This window comes from Podarcis liolepis (genome assembly GCF_965112155.1).
Source record: "Podarcis liolepis genome assembly, chromosome: 3".
NCBI classification, from domain to species: domain Eukaryota; kingdom Metazoa; phylum Chordata; class Lepidosauria; order Squamata; family Lacertidae; genus Podarcis; species Podarcis liolepis.
Genome location: NC_139557.1, coordinates 77,806,915 through 77,828,590, shown reverse-complemented (window position 1 = coordinate 77,828,590; position 21,676 = coordinate 77,806,915). Strand labels below are relative to the sequence as shown.

At 43.5% G+C, this 21,676-nt stretch overlaps 1 long non-coding RNA gene across 1 annotated transcript; it reads right to left on the bottom strand.

The window, feature by feature from the left end:
• Positions 1 to 345: 345 nt before the first annotated feature.
• LOC310704171 lies at positions 346 to 21,588 on the bottom strand. Its single transcript, XR_014524622.1, has 3 exons — positions 21,198 to 21,588; positions 991 to 1,073; positions 346 to 525 (listed from the first exon to the last, which is right to left on the bottom strand). It is a non-coding gene; the product is annotated as an uncharacterized lncRNA (long non-coding RNA).
• Positions 21,589 to 21,676: the final 88 nt, after the last annotated feature.

Here is a 21,676-nt window from a genome sequence, read left to right as displayed (position 1 = left end):
GTACATAGTGGTTTGCCAGCACCACTGCTCCAGCGCCATACGGATGGTGCTGGGATCCTCTGCTTGCAGCTGCAGCCGCGAAGAGAGGATCCTCCACATGCTGCTGCAGTGGCGCGATGGCTGCTCATGCCGCTGTGGCAGGGCGAGCCCCCGTGGGGTGCCTTCTTGTCACCTCCCCAGACATGGCACCAGGGGCGCACCGCCCCCTCCTGCACCCCTGTTGCAACACCACTGCACCCTGCTACCTGTTGCTGGTCACCTTCTGCTCCAAGCTGGTTCCTGCCCATCTTGGTGGGCTCTCAGCCCAGTCAGAACATGCCAGGATGATAGTAATGTCAATGGGTTGTTAGTGATATATCTCATTTTCTCCCTTTCTCCCATAACAGAGGAATAGAGAAAAGCAGGGCAATTTGTGTTTACCTTTTGGATACTGCACGTGCTGGGCTTGGGTCTAAGATGCACCACCAATACGGCACAGTTTTAAACTGCTTTCAGTGTGTACTGCAGATGTGCCTTTAGGATATACTGTAAAGTGAATCAAGAATAAGTTTTATATGGAATTGCTTTGAAAGCTTCTGTTAACTGCAGTGAGAGTAACTGAAAACGAAGATTAAAGCTCAGATGTTCTGAAACGCTCTGCCACAAGTCGTTGCATGCCTCTCTTGTGAAAAGAAGAAGATCTGAGCTATTTCCTCTTCTCCTCACAACGATCTTGTCCTTCACTCCTCCTGGAGGCTCTTTGGCAATCCAGGCGTGGAGATAAAAAGACATGACATTGCAGTATCTTTGGCGGCTCCCTTTACCAAGCAACAGATCTGCAGAGGGAGGGCAGCTCCCTTGTCATTGCACAGCTAACCATACCAAGCACAGAACACTTGGACTGAAACAAAGATACAGCAATGAATTTGTATGCAGGAGAGTAACAATGTTATTTCGAAAACAGTTTTACAGCATTGGGGGAAGTCGAGCGGTTTCCAAAGAGCTACTTACTCGTGTGTTGTGTCTCCAGTGACTTTGATAAGATTCAGAATACAATAATAGCGATCCGGAGTGTAGCCACAGAATGCAGTGCACTAGAGAAAATACAGCAAAGGGAATCTGTGTCAGTGGATTTCTTTCTGAGAAGGGCAAGCCCTTCCTCCTTGTCCTGAGATTCTTTGTGCAGCTCTTTGAACTAGCAAAGACCCACAGATTGGGTGCATGTTGCTTATATGCTGTTAAAGAGACAGCCTTCACAAGACACTAATTCACGTCCTGCATTCAACATGCAAGCCATCTGTATATGGCATACACAAATATGTACTGTGCATTGGTGCCATTTAAGTGCAGCTGCCATGTGGGTGCCTGCCTGCTCTGTGCATCACACTATTCCTTATTTGGTGGTACTGTCTGTCTGGCAACATCTCCTATGTCAGGCCCACACAATCATTCACAGCAACCATGAATCCTTAAGCCATGCACTGCAGCAGCTTTCTTAAACCACTATATGCTTCCAGCAGTTTCCGCCAGGGCATCTGGTAGTCAATGGTCAATGAAAAAGTGTGTTGCAATCTTCTCTGCTTTTATTAGAACTGGACATGCAAATGGAAATGTTAAGACTCTGCAGTAATAATAAGCTAATTGCTCTCGATAGACAATCTCCTCAAACTCTCAATCCACAGAGCCCATTCTTGAATTCTTCAATGCTTACATTGCCTCTGTCTTAAAAAGGGGATTTGTGATCAGATTATCATCAAAACTGAGACAAATAGGGGAAAGAATGAGCACTGGAAGCTGCCTTGCACCAAGCCAGACCACTGCTCCATCTTGCTAAATGCTGCCTACGTTGTCTGGCAGCTGCTCCTGTCTGGAGAATTGAACCTGAGACGTGCTCTCCTACTGAGCTAGGCAGATAAGAAGCAGGTGAAAAATTATTGGCGTAATCTGTGCTAATGCCTTCTTCTTGTGTGTACTAATGGCCTTGAAATGGCAGAATAGCATGATGTATGTCAGGACATAGCAAAATTCCCCCAGCAGGGGCCTGGGAATCTAGGAAGCAGGTTGATATGGTCCCATAACAGCTTCATTCAGGTTGCAGCCAGGTGAGCGGATCAAACTCCAGGAACACAGCTCACCAAAAAGGGGGCAAGGAAGGCTATGAGTCAGTGGGCCCTTGAGACATCCTTTTTATTGTGCATTCATCATTACAGTATATCGTGCTCATGATGATATTGGAGCAGTTATATGCAACTGCACTTTCAATACAACTAGCAGCTGGAAAAGTTTTGGGGTAGTTATACTGCTTCTGTTGCAATAGGTGCCTGTCCTGTTGTTTCTTGTTAAAATCTCATAACTTTTTATACGGAAAATGATGTTCTGTCCCCCCACCATTTTTAATGCATTATAGTGCAAGAGCACCTTAGCAATGTGCCAGATTGTAACTGCTTTTTGTGATGTAGCCGCTTCCATATACTTCCTATTGATGGTGGATACTGGCATTCCTTTGGTTTTTGTGTCTGGAGATGAGTGATGATTTAGCACAGGCATCATATAACCTGTACAGGGAAAACTTAAAAAGCGCCAAAAGGAAAGTCCAGTAGCATGGCATCTTAGCACAACTAACTTGCACTCAGAAAAAAGGGGTGATGGGGTGGGGAGTTCACATGTGGATGCAATAATGCAGAAACATCAGAGAGCATCACAGAACAACTGATAAAGTGGGGTGGTGTCTCCAGTATGAATTCAAGTGCACTACTAATGCATCAACAACATGTTGCTGCATACTTCCAAAATAAAATAGCCATCTGAATAGGCCCAGAGCTGAAGAAAGGTTAGGCAGATTGTGACAGAGAAGTCTAACTTGCTGGCTGCAGCCAGGTCTGAGAGCAGCGTACCTTGGAAGAACTTATAAAGTATTCTCAGGAAGCCAGAAGGTACCGTATTTTTCGCACCATAACACTCACTTTTTTCCTCCTAGAAAGTAAGGGGAAATGTCTGTGCGTGTTATGGAGCGAATGCCTACGGGTGGCGGCGGGGGGGGGATCTGCTGCAGTCGTGAGCAGAGGATCCATGGTTCCCCTTCCTTCCCTCCTCCGTGGCTCGCTTTGAAACAGCAAAGCGGGAGAAGAGCCGCTGAGTGAGGAAGAGAGAGGGACAGAGAGCCTGCTTCTTTAAAGGAGCAAAGCGGGAGAGGAGAGGAGCCGCTTACACGAGTGTAAGCGGCTCCTGTCCAGTTGGCTCCTTTAAAGCAAGCAGGCTCTCTGTCCCTCTCTCCTCCCCACTCGCTAAATAACAGCAAAGGTTTTTCAAGCAGGCTCTCTGTCTCTCTCTCCTCCCCACCCCTCTTATAAGAGCCTTCTCCTCTTCTGCATTATTAACAGCATCCTTCTCCACCCACCCCACGTGTGTTCCCTGTCTCTTGAGTGCTTTTCCTTCCCTCCCCACTTAAAACATGGTTACAAAGCACGGATCCACACGAATCCTCAGAATTTTTGCACTGGGTCACCCCAAATTCACCATCTGATCACATAGAATGTCCATGGCTACAGCTTGCACCAAAAAAATCACGCACCCACTGTTGCCTGGGGCCGCAGTGGTGCAAAAACGTGGTTACAAAGCACAGATCCACATGGATCCTCAGGATTTTTGCATTGGGCTACCCCAAACTCACCGTCAGATCACATGTCTGTGGCCACAGCATAAACCACAAAAATCATACATCCACTGTTTCCTTTAGAATATTTTTTTTCTTGTTTTCTTCCTCTAGTATTTTGCTCTAGTATGTAATTGACATGCACTGGCTGAAAGTACTGAGCATCCTTTGGGAGGGGGGGCGGAAAGAGGGGGAATGTGAGAACAGAAATTGCCTGCTGCTGCTCTCAAAAAGAGGCGGAAAGAGGGGGAATGTGAGAACAGAAATTGCCTGCTGTTGGTGAGCGTACATTCAAATGGTAGAGTTGTCTATCAAAAGTCACACAAGAAAACATCTGCTTTCGCAGAGGGGTTTCCAAAGCATTTTATGGGGATGGAGGGGCACATAGAAGTCTGGGATGAGGTGCAGAAGGATGCAGCAGGAGTGGGTGAAAATCAGAGACAGAGGCAGCTAATAGCAGGGAGGAGGGGGCAGGAAAGCCCTATTGCCAGAATGGCCTTCTGCTCACATAACTTGGGATACAACCCATAACCATCATAATTTACACCACTTAGAGAAGACTACTGCAGACAGTGCAATACAGACACAACTAAAAATCACCAAGCCCTTCCTATAGACTTACAATCTCAAATCACAACAAACCATTCCACTTTATGGAATTAAAAATGGTATGTAAGCAAGTATGGCATCGTGCTTGGAGCCCTAAGCACAAACTGATGGTTATTTGGAAGTAACCCTCTTTGAAATCAATGAGATCTACTTTCAAATGAATATGTTCAGGACTTTGGTCACAAGCCATTTGTCTGACTGACAACAATGTTTGTTTCATCTCGCCTCTCTAATGGATGCAGATTTTTGTTTTGTTTTTTAATTCGTATTGCTTCACGGGAATCCTTACTCTGAAACAGGCTGATTCATACTATCCTTTGAAGGTTTCTTTGTTATGCTTTACTGTATTGTTGCATTTAGGGCTGCTTTCTTGGCCAGCGCTAATAATGGTCATTAAGGATAAAGCCAGAGCTTTTTTCTCAAAAAAAAGTAAAATAAGGCCATGCTTTCTTGACAGGTATCAAATACATTGATATTTTGGGGAAATCTTGTGCCTTATCCAAAACCTCTATCTCAAAATTATGTTTGTGTCTACTGCACAGGGTCAATAGATGAAGCGTGACTGTAGACCTTAATTATTCAAGGGAGGCGATGGCATTGATTGTTGTTGCAAGTGTACAAAGAGGTCTTTGGCATCAAAAAGAACCACCTACAGTAAATGGAAATTATCTATAGATGTAAAGGGCACTGTTAATTTTTTCTTAAGGAGGAAAAAATAGCAGAGTAAATCAATGCCTGACAAAAGAAGAAGAAGAAGAAGAAGAAGAAGAAGAAGAAGAAGAAGAAGAAGAAGAAGAAGAAGAAGAAGAAGAAGACAAGTGAGCTGCTGGCAGTGAGAGCCAATAGGAGTTCTACGATAATATCTGACCAATTTCTTCTTTGGTAGGTCATTCAGTCTCCTGCTGATTAAACCTTTCCATTACACTTCCCCCTCATGGCTTCTGTGTTTTGTGTATCTCTGCTATAAACATGAGCCAGCATTTACTGAAGAGGCAACATAAAGGTAATATAGATAAGTGATCCCCAGACTATGATTAAACGAGTTTGTTCATTTTCTGTGGGAGAACCGCTGCAGCTCAGAGGCAGAGAAACTGTTTTGAATGCAAAAGGTTCCCGGTTCAATTCTCCCCTCCCCAAAGATGTATTTGTTAAACATTTCTAAACAATAAATCAATTCCAACCCGACACAATTGCAGTGTGATTTAACAGCAGTGTACACACAAGCGCGAAATCTATTTTCCTGTTGCAATGCAACTATCACTAAGCAACACAATCCGCAGGCAAATTCACAGGCAGGTAACCATTATCCTGTGGTGTGCTGCAGGCAGGTGAGGATCTATGAAGTTATTCCTGTAACTGGATCTTATCAAATCTGTCATGTTTTGCAGTGCCTGGTGATACACCAAATGCTCAGAGATGGGCGATGGTCCAAATAGTACTTATCTACCCCTCCCAAGAAGGCCCACTAGCTGACCTCCAACATTTAGCAATTTTTATTCTAACCACTGCCAGAAGTACCATAACCAGTTCTGCATGTTCAGGTTCAGTTCTTAGCATCTTGAGGCAAGGTTGGGAAAGACTCATGCCTGAAGCCCTGAGTTGTAGCTGTCAGTCAGTGTAGACCAGGAGTTCCCAAACTGTGGTTCACAAGTTCCATTCCAGTGGTCTGTGATGTACCAGTATTAAACATACATATTGATTTTTAATTGTATTTTTATTGCTTCTTTTATTTCTTGCATTGCATTTGATTGTATTATCAGTTGCATCCTATGGAATTCAAATTGTAACGCAAGGAAATAATGTATAAGAAATAAAAGGAGCAATAAAAATACAGTTAAAAAGAACACAGCATCTCGCACAGCACATTACAGCTGCATTAAATGGTCTACCAAGACCCTCAGCAATCTTCAAGGCATCCTGGAGAGAGAGAAAAATTGGGAACTACTGGTGTAAACAATACTGAGCTAGATGCATCAATCATCTGACCTGGGCCACAGTCACATACATTAAAAGTGGTATCATACTACTATAAACAGTCATGGTTTCTACAAAGACTTCTGGGAGCCATTGTTTGTTATGGGTGCTGAAACTTGTTAGGAGACCCCTCCCAGAGCTACAATTCCCATATGGTTTAAGTGCTGAGAGATGTTAGGAGACACTTATTCCCCAGACCTATAGTTCTGAGATTGATTTAACATAGGGAACTATGGGAACTGTAGCTCTGGAAGGGGGAAATTTTCTTCTAAGAAGTCTCAGCAGCCATAACAAACCATGGCTCCCAGAGTTCTATGAGTTGCTTCAAGTGATATCATGGTGCTTTAAATGTATGGTGTGAATGTGGCCTTGGTATAAGTAAGGCAGCTTCTAATGCTCCTATATTCTCTTCACCATTCCCTTCGGCGCTGACACGTTCCAGCCAAACAAAAGTGCTCAGCAAGGACATAGGCCGGGGCACAGCCTAAGAAAAGTCCCTGGCATTTGTCCCCCCGCATGTGAGGTTCCCCAGTCCTTTGATAAGAGATAATATATCCTGTTAATTTCTTAGACACTATGACCTCAGACTTTGCCCAGGTATTTAACAGCCACATCTGCTGTCTAGAAACCAGAGTTTCAAATTACACTACTGGAGCAAGCCTTGTTATTTTTCCAGGGCTAAGGCAATTTGTGGATGGGGCTGTGTGACAGCAATACGGTTCCTTTAATCATGTGGGTTGTCCGTTTAGCTTTGTAAACAAAACTGTAATAAGAGTAATAAAAAAAGGTTACAGCACAACAGTATTTCAGAGTTTACTGCCAGGTAGAAATGGAAAGGGATAGAAGATCATAAGAACATTTTCTGTTGGTGTTTTTTTTATTATTGTCTTAAAACCAACAGAACTTTCTTTTTTAACTGAGACGTTGCAGATCTTCCAGACCTTTCTGTGCAAACACTAGCTTCTATTAAATTAAATTAAATGGCAAAATGTAGCTTTCTTTTGTGTCTTAGTATCACTTCCGAGAGCAGTAAGGGAAGGGGGTGGGGGAGAGGAACTGGCAATAAAACAGAATAAATAAAAATCCCTGTGCAAAGAGTGGGCATGATCCATGCACAGCTAAACATGATTGAATCCCACCCCATTGCTATCAGGGGGACAGATTTAAACATATGCTGAAATCCAATTATACTTAAAAGTATTTCAAGTAGACTGGATCATTTCACGCTCTGCCAGTTCAAACTCCATGGTAAATCCAGCATCTACATTGCTCCTGAAAATGGACCTTTGGCCATGCAATGAAAACAAATGTTTTGAAAGTCACACCCTTTCTGTTTCCCTTTATTTTAACTGCCTTCTTCTGTTTTATCTTTGTTTCTCAATTGCCTTCCTCTTTGATTTTCTTACTGATTTCAGTGGAAACTCGTCCTGCCTCCTGCTGCTGTTGCTGCAAACTGGTGTTTTTCACCCAGGTGGCATTAAATCTGCAGGGAACATACCACTCCCACTGACAAATTTCTGAGTCCCCGTGTAAAATAAAGGCAAAGAACAAAAGAAGAAATGCGTCCATATTCATTTTTATTTTAATGTTAAAATGAATTGTTTCAATGTTAAAACGAACATGGGTGCATTGTTAACATGACTGTACACCCTAGCCACTGTGTCAAGATTTGATGCCTTACTTGCTTCTCATCCAAAACCCACCCATAAATCAAGAGGCAATAAATTGCAAATAACCTCCAGTCAATGTTTTCCTGTAAAACCCTGACTGTATTTTGTATTGCAATATATTTCTTCTGCTCTTAACTAAACAAAGAGATCAAGGCAGGTGGAAATTTGCCATTAGCTTCAAAGAGCAGAGTAAGGTGAAAAAGAAGTATCCGTGTTTACCTGTTATCTTCTCTACTACCTTGGCATTTGTTATCACAGTGTGAGTCTGTGTGTTTATGCTGTAATTATGACTCATAAAAAGTCCCTCTGGGTTTATTTAGATGTGGAATCTACAAGAGTGTAGTAATGTGTGGGAAGGAAAGCCTGGCAGCCATGTTCAAAGCAGAAAACCGACCTGCCTCTCCCCAAGGAGATAGCCCCACCCTGTTTAAACACCACCTTTTCTTTCTATTCCACTTTTAACCCATGAAGAACCACAGAGAGAATATATAAATGGGCTTTCTACCTTCCTTCTCTATACTGAATTTATAAGGATGGTGTCTTGGTCAGACACAGTTGGCAAAACAGCTTAAGGTACTCCTATCACCTGTGCATTCAACGGCCGAATCCAAGCGTGCCCCCAAACTGCAAACATTCTGCAAAGAGTATCCTAACAGGAGCTATTATTCCAGGGCCCATCACCTTTTTTTTACCAGGAGCACCTCCACTCAATTAGTTGCCTTGATCAAGCTAGTGGTGCAGCAATGAAACTGCTAGCACATTTGCAAAGCTAAGCAGGGTCCAGTATGGTTTCAAACTGGATGGGGGACCATGTGTTGAGATTCATGCATTGCAGGGGGTTGGGCCAGATGACCCTCCAAATCACTTCCAACTCTACGATTCTATGTATTGATTAGCTTATTTGGCCATTTATAGCACATCAGCACCACCAGATACCAACTGAGAACTTCATCATCTAAAGCTGTACTGCTGAAGAAGGCCATTTACCTCTGAGAAGGAACACTACATAGAGTGAAGCTTTTCGCCAGCACCTATACAAGACTACGCTGCCTTTGTTGATCCAGATAGACATCTCCCCAATTGGCTATTTGGTCTTGCAGTGACCAACACAGTCCCCATTGCACATGTGGGTGTTGAGTATGCTGCAGCAGGGTTCCTGCTTCTCAAACTTTGTCTGGATTTGCCCTTTGAAATTATGCATCCCTGTACGAAGAGGCCTTGTGTGTAGTGTGGGCTTGCATAAATCTCACATGAATCTCGGCTCTTTTTCTTGGAGTTTCAAGAAGATCAGAAAGATCAACTTACGCAGAAGTTTAGCCTTGAACCAAAATTCAAATCAAAGAGAATTTTTAAGGATATGCATATTATGGAAGAACAAGAGGGAAAATCCATAAGTAGCTTTAATATTTCAAGAGATGCGTTAGCCATAATTTTATAACTTCTGCGAGACAGCTTTTTAAGTATAAGCAAAGAAAATATTCTCGTTCATTCTCTAGAAATTGGGGTTCTGCATCAAGGAAGAATATCAATTGAAACACATCAAAAAGCCCTACAACATGCACAAACAGCCTAAAGCAGGGGCTGGCAATCTCAGGCCCAGGGGGCAGATAGGGCCATCTAAATAGCTTTATACAGCCCTTGGCACTCTTCCCTCAAGCTCCACCCCTTCTCCAGGCCACATCCCTCACCAGCACCAGTCTGGAGTGTGTCCTCAACATGAGATGGTACTGCTTGCTTGTGTAAAACCTCTGGCTTTTGGGTGGATGGAATGTAGCCTACTGATTAAACGGAAGAGTCACCTCTGTTGGTCCACCCACTTTTGCCTCTGGCTCTGCCCACCAGTAACAGGAGCTCCTCCTCCAGGAATGTTGACTAGAACAGGATGTGACTAAAAAGAGTTCCTCACTGGATATAAAGGAGTTTTGGGGAATCCTCAGCCTGCAGGTGTAATTGAGTGCTCTGAGCCTCAGAGGTTGGCCCACCCAGACACTTTTGGTGAGACATGCCCACCTTTGCCACTCTTGATGTCAAGGTGCAGGAAAGTTCAAGGTGTGGTGGCTGCAAAGGAATTGTTTGGGTGTTCCTCTTCAACCAAGTCTTGGGCTGATTAATAGTCTATAGTCTTTTAAATGTGTTTGTGGGAGAGGGGGCTATTATTTTTTGTTTTGTTTGAACTATTTATTTGTGTTTTTATCTTTTGATGAAGGGCAGTATATAAATCATCTATCTCTATCATCAGATAGATAGATGACAATCTATCTATCTATCTATCTATCTATCTATCTATCTATCATCTATCTATCTTTCTTCCCATGGACTGCAAGAAGATCAAACCTATCCATTCTTAAGGAAATCAGCCCTGAGTGCTCACTGGAAGGACAGATTGTGAAGCTGAGGCTCCAATACTTTGGCCACCTCATGAGAAGAGAAGACTCCCTGGAAAAGACCCTGATGTTGGGAAAGATGGAGGGCACAAGGAGAAGGGGATGACATAGGATGAGATGGTTGGATAGTTACAGATAGGTAGCCGTGTTGGTCTGCCATAGTCAAAATAAAAAAATTCCTTCCAGTAGCACCTTAAAGACCATGTATCTGAAGAAGTGTGTATGCACACGAAAGCTCATACCAAGAACTAACTTAGTTGGTCTTTAAGGTGCTACTGGAAGGAATTTTTTTATTATGTTTGGATAGTGTTCTCGAAGCTACCAGCATGAGTTTGACTAAACTGTGGGAGGCAGTGGAAGACAGAAGTGCCTGGCGTGCTCTGGTCCATGGGGTCATGAAGAGTCGGACACGACTAAACGACTAAACAACAACAACAACAACAACAACATCTATCTATCTATCTATCTATCTATCTATCTATCTATCTATCTATCTCTATCTATCTATCATCTATCTATCTATCATCTATCTATCTATCTATCTATCTATCTATCTATCTATCATCTATCATCTATCTATATCTATCTATCATCTATCTATCTATCTATCTATCTATCTATCTATCATCTATCATCTATCATCTATCATCTATCATCTATCATCTATCATCTATCATCTATCATCTATCATCTATCATCTATCATCTATCATCTATCTATCTATCCATCTGTTTGCCTATCTATCTATCTATCTATATCTATCTATCTATCTATCTATCTATCATCTATCTATATAAATTCTATAAAACTACAAAGCATTCACAGCATAGATCCAAGGTTTGAAGTATATGAGAGGCCAGAATATTACCCTAGTTATGCAAGAGGACCATGGTTGGCCAAAACCATTAATTCCACTTCACTAAGAGCCCAAGTTAACCTCACATGCAGAGGGGAAAACATGCCTAGAAATCTGCAGGAAAGAGGGTGTGTGACTTGAGGAGAGAATTATAGCGGGAAAGTGGGTGGTGTGGAAAGGGTTAATCACCTGCTCCCCACACCACTCCTCTGCTTCATTTTGCCCTCTTCCTAAGCAGATTTTCTCTAACAAATGTGGCTGTCAGAGTTATGCTCCACACGGTTCTGCGTAATGTTTCATTATTCACCAAATATATTCCTAGAAAAGCTAGCTGTCCAGTAATATAATGCCTCCAGCCTTCCTTGGCAGTCTGGGCGTTGATTCATTTCTAAATTGAATTTGTTCCAATTCAGCAAGAGTGAATTTCTTACCCTGTTTGTCTCTATGAAAGTACATATGTAATGTAATCCAACCATCTCTATTATTATCATACACATAACTTTATTTATTCACAATTAAACACCCTACTTTGCACTTATAATTGTTGCAAAGGGCCAGTGAAATTATAGGTTTGTTTACAAATGTGTTTGATTTGTCTTTCATCTTTCATTTGATTCTCTTAATGGAATTTTAAATTCTAATCCTATTCTTTTAATTTTGCGAAAGCTGTAGCAATATTCTCCATTCCTGCATCCAGATCATGTGAAGGTGAATAGTGGTCCCTATGAAATAGCACTTGTGTACACGGGTGGTGCTGTGGGTTAAACCACAGAGCCTAGGACTTGCCAATCAGAAGGTCGGCGGTTCGAATCCCCATGACGGGGTGAGCTCCCATTGCTCAGTCCCTGCTCCTGCCAAACTAGCAGTTCGAAAGCATGTCAAAGTGCAAGTAGATAAATAGGTACCGCTCCAGCAGGAAGGTAAACGGCATTTCTGTGAACTGCTCTGGTTCGCCAGAAGCAGCTTAGTCATGCTGGCCACATGACCCGGAAGCTGTACCCCGGCTCCCTCGGCCAATAAAGCAAGATGAGCGCCACAACCCCAGTTGGCCACGACTGGACCTAATAGTCAGGGGTCCCTTTACCTTTTTACCTGAACCCAAACTGTTGAAACCTTATGGGTAGGTTAGAAACCAACTGAGTTTCTGGATGATGGGAAACCTCCTGTTTGAAACCTATTTTTAAAGGCTAAAGAGTAAACCCTACACAAATCTAGAGTCGAGTCCCAAAAATGGTTTGATGGCGCCTTGTACGCCTCCTTCCAGCAACTCCTGTGGCCAAGCTGATGCCAAACATATTGTTCTGCTTTCTGTTCAACCACACCAGTGAGGCTGAGAGTGGGGTCTTGTCATCTGGGCAGCTCAGGACTGCCATATACACTCACTGCCCAGGCTTGTGCCCCAGGGAGGTCACTTTGGTGCTGCTAACACAGCAGTTTGATTTCATTCCTGGAGGTGCACTCTGTTGTCTCTCAAGACAGACGGATGCCAACAAATTATTTTCATACAAAGATGTCTATATTGATTTTCACTCAGTATAGCCAAGTGGTGTACAACATAATTTAAACAATCAAATATGATTAAAACTACATAAAATATACAACATCATATAACGGAGAGAAATGAGTGGGCAGGTGATCAATAGTCTGTAAATGCTCAGGTGAATTAAAAAGAAGTCTTCAGTTGCTGGCAGAAACACACCAATAAAGGTTCCTGTTGGATCAGCCAGAGAACATCAGATCATTAAGGAGAGACTGACCTGTAAAACGCTACAAAGAACAACCTTCTCCTGGTTTTGCACCTATTTATTGTATCCCACATTTTTATCCAAGGAGATGAAGGTGGTGTACATGGTTCTCCTTATTTAACCCCCACAACAACCCTGTGAGGTAGTCAAAATAAAAAAATTCCTTCCAATAGCACCTTAAAGACCAACTAAGTTAGTTCTTGGTATGAGCTTGGTATGAGTTCTTGGTATTACTCAGAAGGGTGGTGGGAATGGGAGATTGGCAGATAGCAGATTGTCCCATTCCCACCACCCTTCTGAGTAATACCCCTCCCCACCTTCTCACTATATAGAAGGATCTGGCAACTTCTGTTTCAGTGTATCTGAAGAAGTGTGCATGCACACGAAAGCTCATACCAAGAACTAACTTAGTTGGTCTTTAAGGTGCTACTGGAAGGATTTTTTTTTATTTTGACTATGGCAGACCAACACGGCTACCTATCTGTACCTGTGAGGTAGGTTAAGCTGAGAGGCAGGGACAGGCTCAAAATCATCCAGTGAGCTACATGGCTAAGTGGAGATTTGAACTATGGTCTCCAAAGTCCTGGACGGACACTACACCATAAGAACCCAGTAAAATTAGGGGGAAATATATCTGCCAAACTGCTTGACTTGTCCATTAACTTTCTTGTTAAAATCCCTTCTCTAAATCTGGCATCAGCTGGAAACTGGAAAAGCTTTTCTTTTTACTGCATCAAGTTGAGTGAGGTAACTTCCATGCTTTGGATATAACACTCAATCAAACAGCGTCATACAGTGAGCCCGCCATTGAGCAGGGGTTTCGTTCTTTTTGGGGAAAAAATTATTAAAAGTTTTTTGGCATAAAAATTCAAAAACACAGATACAGAGGAGGGGTAACCCCCCCCCAATAAACTACTGAAAGTACAACATCACTTTTAGTTGTTGCACAAGGAGAAAAAGGTGGGACAATTCAGTTCACAATAAAACCTCTCCACATACTTGTCTGTAAAGCTGGGGGTTTAGTGGACTGTTCAGTTGAATTAGCATAGGAGAAAAAACTTATGGCATATTGAGTTAAAAGGATCCATTTTTGATGAACCATTAAGGACTCTCCGTTTATATGTCAGGTGTCCTGACAATGCAATGTCCCATACTTTTGCTAGCCACTCCTCCTGAGAAGGACGTGATTTGGACTTCCAATGGGAAGCCACTATCAATCTGCAAGAAGTAGCTAGATAATTCCAGGGATTGAGCTTAAACCCAAAATCATTTATAGTTAAAACACATTGGGTTCAGTGGTGGGTGGGATGGCCAAAGTGTTTTTTTCCTAGAACTCTGCCCTCTTTCCACCCCTTTTAAATTATTATTATTATTATTATTATTATTATTATTATTATTATTATTGCCATGCATGTAAAGCTGAATGTGCACAAGTTAACTGTGCATAAATTGCGGTCTTGCTGTAATTTTTTGCAGATCATTCAAATTTAATTTGTGTTCAGAAGGAAAGCCCAGATTCTTTTCAACTGAGTTATTCTGAACTAATTACCCTCAATCTTAATTCTTATGCATTTGACTTTTCACTCTTATGACACCTTGTTCTTTTGTTGTTGTTGTTTTTTGGACTGACTTCGGTCCAGTTCATTCATTTGTGATTTTTGTATACTGAGATTTCTGTAAGCTGCAAATGTCATGGTGATATTCTCCAAACCTGGTATCCAGGTCCCTGTGCCATGGCACTTGATAAGCAAGCATAAGACACTGAGAAGCCTTAAGGGTGGGTTGCTAGCAATGGATTTAGGGTATGGCAAAATGTACAGAAGGGAAAGGAGGAGGTGGGGATCATAAAGAAAATGATTAAATAAAATCTGCCTGTAGTGCATCCACAGTGCGATCGTAGAAAGCCAAGTTCTCAACAGTTTGCTTACGTTTACTTGATTTCAAGATGTCTATGTCTCCTTTAAGCTTGTAAAGCACTACACTGCTTACTACCTCTGCATCTGATCCACAGGGACACCAGTAGTTTCGACACCGTTCATCTGAAACTGGCCTATCCTTATTTTTGCTGCAGTTGGGGAAACAAATTAGTAATGCAGGAACTCTTATACTGGAAAAAGCTCAACACTTCTGGCAAAGGCCCTGAGAAAGTTTTGTCTTTGGCTTGGAATATTCAAAACTATTTGATAGAAATGTGACCCTTTCTCCAAACTTTCTAAGATCCAGAACAACAGACTTCTAAGTTTGGGTCCTCCAAAGTAGAAAATCTCTCATGATTACAGAAGCTTTAAACATGACTGTTCTAAACTTTTTTAAAAATTAAATGCAATACTGCTGTTATTTTCGTTACGCTCTGAGAAAATAAAAACTTATTTGTTTAATGAAAACTTAATTGAAGAGCTTTGCAAAATGAATGCATCTGCCAAGTGATATTCTTAGCTCCCTGTTTTCCCCTTATTTTGTAATGTGTTTCCTGATAAATTCTTGGCTTGTTCCCATTTTCTGTGAGGCTTTTCTTTTTTGGCCTATTGAACTAACGCGTTTAAAGTCATGAATAGAGCCAGAACTATGTCACATGAGGGTCACAGATTCCATAGCTTCCTGTTTATTTGTAAAAGGGTTGTGGAGGTTATTCCCAGAAACTTAATTAGAAAAAAGAGGCAGCTGGGGGTAAAGTTAACTTATTTTCAGAAGAAGAAATCTAAAACATGAACATGCAGCCCCCTTGTATCCCAAAGTCACAAACGCCATTCAGAATAAAGGAATCAGGTTAGATGTGGTTGTGGAACCTGCTTCTCATGAATGGTGTAGAATCTCTTTCCTTTATGATTGCCAAAGAAAAATTGGATTGGCATCTATTGGATATATGTTATCCTATGAATTGAGCAGATGACTATGGGAAAACCACTGTGAAGATCTTTTGCACAGGTCTCATTTCAAAAGAAATGGGAACTATGCAAGTGTATGCCGCTCCCATTCATTTAAATGAGGATTTTTGCAGGAGAACGTCCAGCTGGACTGTTCCCAAGAGGATCCTTTGCAATCCAGTGACTTCAATTGGTTGACTTAATCAAGTAGTCTAAGCAAAACAGATGGTGTAATCATTACATCTGAATTAGCAATTTCCCCCCACAATCCTTTTGTTCCCTAGCCAAAGCAGCATACCAGATCCTAAAGCCATTTGATAGACTTGTAAAAGGCTATCTTTCCTCAAGAAGTTGGTGTGTGTGTGTAAAAATACTAAACACAATATTGATTGAATTCAAGTATTTGAAAGAGATTCTGTTGATTTACTGAAGGGACCTGTAAATCCTTGTCCCCACCATTCCCCCTTCCTAAACTAGCTGGGGGATGGGGTCCCTCAGCAGTGATGATGGAGCCTCCCAGGCTGCTGGGATTAGATTGGATTCATTCAGTTTATGTACTGCTTCACAAAAAAGGGTCCCCAAAGAGATTTACAGGGACAGGATAAAAACCATTGGGACACAATAAAAATTCATTGGGAAACTTTTAATATTCATGATGTGAGTGCTCTGTCAGAAATTCCTGAGGAATTCGCGGCTTCCATTGGTCTATCCCAAGAAGATGCCCTTAACACTACACTTTCATCCTTTTATAGGGCCAGTGTGATGTGGACAATGACCTATCAGGCAAGTGAACCTATCACAGCTGAGCACCCTTGCACCATCCCTTTGTGCTAGGCACCATGTTATCACCCTGTTTATTTTTAATCGGTCTTTTAATTAGCAGTAAAACACTTTTCTTGCTCTCTCTCTCTCTCTAATATTAGTGGAACACCACTTAAATGAGTGTTATAGCAGTATAACAGTAAAGTGCTAATTTAGAAAATGCTTTTTTAAAATATCATTTCACACACACATGTATATGCTTCCATACTACCTACCAATCTATCTATCTGTCCGTGTGTGTGTGTGTGTGTGTGTGAGAGAGAGAGAGAGAGAGAGAGAGAGCGCGCGCGAAGTGGCAAAAGTGTTTTGGTGTTAATAAAAAGATCAATGTATACTTCTTGATGCTTCGGTTGAAGACGATGACCTCACTGAAGAGGTCACTGAAGACCACATATTATTAGTGCTAGGAGCCACCTATCTGGAAGCAACATCAAACTTTTTAAAAAGAAAAAGAAAAAAAGTTATTTTTTAAAAAAGAAAGAAGTAATATCTTCTCTTCTGTGGTCTCCTCTGTCGCGCAGCCTTCCTCTGGGCTCTGGTCTGGAGCTCTAGCCGCTCGGGTTGGGCCTGGCCTTGGCCACGTGTCCTTGCCCACCCAGTGCTCTCCTACCTCTCCTCCTCAGCAGCAGCGGCACAGCAAGGTCAGGGCTTCCCCCTTTTTTCTCCTTCCTCTTTCTCTCTCTTCCTTCTCCTTCTCCTCTCCTCCTTCTCCCTGAGTCGGCTCCCGGGTTTTTACTGGCCCCGGAGCACCGCTGGGCAATTGGCCAGGTGCTCTTGCTCCTGGCTCGATTTGGGTCATGGGGGGTGCCAGCAGTTCCTCCAGTTGACGCACCGGGCGTCCCCGGTTCCCTCTCGGCAGTGGCAGCGGCAGTTTCAGCAGCCCGGAGCCAGCCTGGTAGCGCGGTTGGCTCTGGCTGGCTTCCGGAGCTGCTCACTGCCATGGCGCCCAACATTTTGCCTTGCTGGAAGTCCCCATATGATGTGTCTTATGCCGTTGAACCAATCACGCAACATTCATTCCCTACTAATAAATCTACAACACTCAAAATACAAATCCAGGAACATTAAATGAAACCCGGGGACATTCCGGGGACAGATTTTGTCCGGGGACAGATTTAGTCCGGGGACAGATTTGTAAATCCGGGGACTGTCCCCGGGAAACGGGGACATCTGGTAACCACATGCTGTGACCAATGTGCAAGAAGCCTTTCAGCCAAAATGATCATAGCCATTCTGACTTGGATGCCATAAGAACACAAACCACGGTTATTGCAGAGCTAGGTTTTGCAGCTTGCTCTTACCTTATCCAGTTGTTATGGATACTTTTCAGTTTGTGGATCTTGAGGACGTGCACAGAACTGTTGGAGAAGTGAGACAGATCCCATGATGTGTATGCCCTTGCCCTTCATGGTATATAAAAGCCATCAAGGGGAACTGGCTGAGCAGGTAGTGGGGATGGTGAATGCCTTTCAGCAAGAAGCAGCTGTTCCACTGGGCCTAATTTTAAAAGCCCGTCCCAAACCCCAACATGTTGGATCCAGTTACAATAAAGGAAGAAGTCAGGTATAGATTGCCCCTCTGCAAAATGAAGAGGGAGAGGGAGAGATTATTTTTCCCATTCCAGCTTGAAGCTACAGAATCCTCTGTATTACAGCCAAATCTTGATCAACTGCTTTGCTAACTGATCCAACTGCTTGAGCAAATTATATCCATTATTTCAGGGGCTATCTTGTTATTTTATTAAAAGGGTTGTTTCATTTCTGTAGAACATCATTAAGCGATTCCATAGTCCCCTACAGAAATCATCCTGCCATTTTATATTTCAGCCAAAAGCAAAATCTGAGTTGTTTAGTATGTTTGTCTTTTTCAAGCAGTTGTGCAAGGTCTTTCTTTTTTCATTTTTAACAGGCGGATGGTATTACAGCCAACTACCATTAGGTGTCCTCTAGCAATAACAATTCCTAAAGACAGTGGATGCTCGGGTTGCGAACAGATCTGTGCGGGAGGCACGTTCGCAACCTGCAGTGTTCGCAATCTGCAGCGCCGCGTCTGCGCACAAGCGGATCGCGATTTGGTGCTTCTGCGCATGCGCAAAGAGAGATTTAGTGCTTCTGCGCATGCATGAGCGCCAAAACCTGGAAGTAACCCGTTCCAGTACTTCCGGGTTCAGCGCAGTGCGCAACCCAAAAACACACAACCTGAAGAGTCTGTAGCCCGAGGTATGACTGTACTGTATAGAACTCCCATGTAACAATGGAAGCCCTGCACGGGTTAAGCTCAAAGGACTTTGATTCAGCTCAGTTTTACAGAGCAAACTCCCCAAACAAAAAAGGACCTTTGTTTGATTCTAGGAATGCATTCGACGCCTTAAAAAGAACAACAATAGTCAGGCTTTGAGGTGAAGAGGAGGACAAGAAGTGTGGAAGCATTTTTGCTGATGTGGACTATATATTTTTCTACCTTTTCCGTCAAAGCCTACAAGCGTTGTGTCTGATGTTTGTCAATACACTATATTAAAGGAACCCGATGCGTGCCTCCCCGTACACATCTGAAAAAGGTGCCTCTCCCTCCCTGTTTTCGCTAGCATTCAGAACCGTCACAATTTTCTCTCCGTGCTCAAACACGCTAGTTCTTGGCTCCTCGCCAGTATAGGCAAACTACACATGCAATTTTCCTTTTACAGAACCTGGAGGCTGAGCAAGAGGGCACAGAGGTACGTGACTAAAACATCCGAACTTCCTCTTTCATAAGCCCATCACATGATGGAAGCAATTACAATTCCAGCCTTGTCTCTGTGAATTGCAGACGCATTGCCTCACCCTAGAAACCCGTCTCCCTCTCCCCTCTGCCTCCCTCTCCCCTCCTCTTTATGTGTAGGCAGCAGTTGCTGCAGCCGGCTTGGAAAGGATCCAATTTCACTCAGGAGAAAGAACGAGGGCAGAGGGTGGAAGACAAAAACAAAGATCTGTTTACTAAAAGTATACAGCTTCTTCGGGAGGGGGGAGGAGGAGGAAGGCAGAGAACGCAGCTGACAAAGAATTCGGCAGAACAGAACATAAAAGGCATGGCGGCTTTGGAACTGAAAACAAGCCGCGTTAACTCTTGCCTGTCCGAACAAAAAAAATGAAGCTGAGGTGGGAAGGGAGGCGGTGCCGCAGTTGCCATTTCTTTTCAGAGAAATTCCAGACGTTACTGATGGCCGTCCATTGTGAAAAGAAATACATTTCTCAGGGAGATCCCGGCTTCCCTGGTTAAACAGCGCCCGCACAAATGTAAATATTATATAGATGTGCCGATTTCATTTCGTGCACACACACATACACACACACACACACAAAATGATCCTGCAAGGCTGTTTTATGAGGTTGGACAACGATCGCATTGTTTGACGGGGCCACGGAGGGGAAGGAGCGGGAGTGGGCGTAGATGACTGGCTCAGAGCTGTGCGGGGAAGCATAACTAGGCGAAGAAGGAAGGGCAATGTTTACGTTTCATCTAGCCTCGCTGGGGAGGCATCAGAGGGCAGGAAACCATTAACCCCTCATTGCACGGGCGGGACGGGGGATCGAATTTCTCTTAACGTATCACCGGTTGCAGTCTCCTCCAGTTTAACGGGGAATGGAATTGCTTGTGGGAAGGGGGGGCGCTTTGCACCATCTCTTTTGCACAAGGCTCGGGTAGCCTTCAGCAACCCCACTGCACTGGTTTGTGTGCTGATGGGATTGGCTGGCAGCCCTTGAAAACGCATCGACAGCATCGACTCTGGAAATCCCCACGGGAGTCCTGCCATATATAAATGATTGTGAAAAACAACACGGAACGTGTTGACTCGGGATTAAATGCCTTCCACGATATTTCGGAACAAGTTTATTAATGTGATCTAACGAGGTCAATAAAACCGAGGGTGGTTTGCTCCGGGTGGGGGTGTCGGGGGAAGCCAAACAAACCCTTCCGCTTCATTAGGAAAAGCTGTTCAAACAGTAACTGCATTTTCAATAGCAACACAGCAGAAGCGTCAGCAAGATTCCTCTCCCCCTCGCTTTGCCAATCCAGTTGTAAAGATAATAATCTACACTCTGCTCTTCCAACTCACAACCAGCTCATTCCAGTTCAAATGAGTTTGGTTTTTTAAAAAAATAATCTGCCCGGGGCGTTTGCAAAAAAAGAAAAAGAAAGGAGGTCGGAAAGTTGACAGCTCATGTAACTGAGTTTGAGGATGGCGGAAGAGTTAATAGCGAAATACTGCAAATTCAGCCTGAAGGCCAGCGCGGGCTGAACTGCAGTTGCTAATCGGCTCACGCGCCAGGAGGGTCTGTAACTGTAAAGCAGGCTTAGGGTACGAAGAACTGCTGCTGTTGCTGTTGCTGCTGCTACTGCAGCAGCAGGGAGAAATCGGTCTTATGGCGGCGGTGGCAGCAACAGCAACAAAAATGTGCAAGCTGGCCAGGTTGTAGCACTTGGATTTGCAATGCCAAATCGTTCTCACATTCAGCAAAGTCTGAATGGAAGACGAGCGCTACGCCTCGATTAAAAAGCGGCGGCAGCAGCAAAGGCGTGCAAGACCTAGGGGAGAAAGGCGCAGCACATTTCGCCATTTTGCACCCGTCCTCCACAGTAGCCTACAAGGAGGTTTTCATACTACCTTAAGTAAAAGTTAAGCCTGGGAGGAAGGGAGCGCTCATCGCCCAGAAATAGCAGCAGAGAGGGCGGCGCTTAGCGCTGTGACGGCGCAGCGGCGGTGCTGCCTGTAAGTCTTTCTCCGTCCCTGGAATGTGCATTTCGTTAACAAGGCATCGAGTGCCAATGGCATAGAGTCACGTCTCCCGACTGCGGCTGCGCACGCCGAGTGTAGCAGAAGCCCTTGAACAAAATGCGAACGTCAGAGCTCCCTTCTCCCTCCCTTCCCCTTTGTAACCTACATAACTCAGCAACAGCAATACTGTGGGAATGGTGACCTAGACGCAAGAGTTTTAGGGAAACGCTTCCACTTTGTTTACTCGGCACGGATTGTGCGCGCACACAGTGGCACTAACATATACACACATATACACATATACACACACAGTAGGATCACGCCTTTCCTGCAGGGGAAACGGGGTTTCGTTTGGGGTTTTTAATTTT